The sequence below is a fragment of the Camelus bactrianus genome, chromosome 3 (genome assembly GCF_048773025.1).
Source record: "Camelus bactrianus isolate YW-2024 breed Bactrian camel chromosome 3, ASM4877302v1, whole genome shotgun sequence".
NCBI lineage: Eukaryota > Metazoa > Chordata > Mammalia > Artiodactyla > Camelidae > Camelus > Camelus bactrianus.
Window position 1 is genome coordinate 30,189,412 of NC_133541.1, and position 1,868 is coordinate 30,191,279.

Sequence of the window (1,868 nt, forward strand, 5' to 3'; positions counted from 1 at the left end):
TTGGTGGCTGGGAAGATCTACTCTCAATTTTTCTACTTGACAGGAGGATGGCATAAGTTCTGCTATTTTCGTAACATCAAGAGCTTTATATCTGGCACACAGCAGAAGGCCAGGTACAGAAGGGCTCGATTCTAATAAACTATGAGGACTATCTTACGGATGATATGTGTCTCACTAAAGCATGAAATGTGAATTTTATTGTTGTAAATATGATTTATGGTATTTAAAGTATTGTCTTCTCCGTGAGAAGGTATATTGTTAATACAAAGTATAATGAAAGTATGGTAACCCCTCTCCTCCTAGTATAACCAGCTGAAGTTGCAGATGATAGGTATCTTTCATAACCAAGGTCAGGCCATGGTGTTTAAAATTCATGATGAGAGTCATGTCTGTAAAGGAGATATAAATTTTTAAAAGGAAGAGTTTAGCACTATGAAAAGAATAAAATAAAATTCTATTTAAAGTTGTGAAAACTACAGGCCAAAATATTAAAAGTTCTTTCCAAGCTATGTATAATACATAGTGAAAAACTTTTAGTGATGTTACATGTATTTATCCAGAAAACTGTGATTTCAGGACAACCTAACCTGCTGGTAAATGTTTTGTATTTTTGTCCCCACTAGCTGGTAATTTTTAAAAATGTAACATAAGTTTGAAAAAGCCTTTAGTAAGTAAACCCGTAATTGAAGTGTATAATATAAAAATAAAAAGCCTAAGCAGCTTGTTTTCCCCCCAAAGTGTGCATGGTTTTACTTTCCTATGGAATGATCTAGAATATTCTTTAAAATTTAAGAGAAAGGCAGATTGCACCATGACAGCTTTACTTGGAGACGTGGAATGACTGGGTAAATTAGCCTTTCACAGTTGTCTTAATTGTTTAACAACAGAAGGGGCATGTAAGGGTCATCTTCTAGAAGTTGTGTGTAATACCCAGTAACGCTGTAGACATATTTGAAGGAACTTTCTCAAAGAAATATTAAGCATGTTTTGTTGCTTAAAGTGTTTTTGTGAATTGCTTGGTTGTAATTAAATTCTGAGCCTGATAGTGATGTGGTTTTAAGAAGCAGTTGTACCAACTGAAATTATTTTGGAGATTATAATAAATAAATACACTCAATCCGAGTTCCATATCCTCAGTTTTGGAAAACGTGTGTGATTTTTGTTTGCTTGTTTCAGGTCATCTTCTGTATCTTTTTAAATTGAAATACTTAAATTTTTTTATTTTAAAATAATGTCAAAGGTAGACAAAAGTTGCCAGAATAGTACAAAGCCTTGGATCCATTTAGTGAAGAACGATATTTAGAAACCAAGATCTGGGTGCGAAGTGTACTCAAAATTACCAGTTTGTCCAGGTGGTAGGGGAGACAGTGTTATGCTTAACTTGCTACATGTAAGAATCCAAATATTTATTATAAAAAATTAGCATAAAGGCATGGCCCTTCCTATTTGTAAATTCTCTGAATCGGAACTTAGCACACATCAGAGTCATCTGGGAAGCTTGTGAAATCGCAGTGTTGGACTCAGCAGGTCTGGGGTGGGTCCTAGGTGATGCTGACACTGCCAGGGTGCAGACACACTGAGGAGCAACAGTCTCCAGGGGTGAGGTCGTGATTTTCTGTCTGCAAATTTTTAAAAGATATTTTTGGATGGTATCAGAAAAACAAGACCGTCATCTTCACAGACCTGATGGCCTAGTGATTTTCAGCTGAGGGAGGGCTAACTCAGAAAAGCGGATCTGGATCAAACTTGTAAAATGTTGTTTCACCATACTAACCAATGACTAAGAAACAATGTTTTCAGAGAATATTTTACCTGTGAAAGAGGCTTTTGTTTTCTTCCAAGTATATGGACAATGAGATGACATCTAG

At 35.6% G+C, this 1,868-nt stretch overlaps 1 protein-coding gene across 1 annotated transcript in view; it reads left to right on the forward strand.

Annotated features, from left to right (window-relative positions):
- PTGER4 (prostaglandin E receptor 4) overlaps window positions 1–1,136 on the forward strand; it is a 12,074-nt gene extending 10,938 nt beyond the window's left edge. The window contains exon 3 of the mRNA XM_010957263.3: window positions 1–1,136. This exon is cut by the window's left edge and continues 825 nt beyond it. The gene's annotated coding sequence lies outside the window, so the exon portion shown is untranslated.
- Window positions 1,137–1,868: the final 732 nt, after the last annotated feature.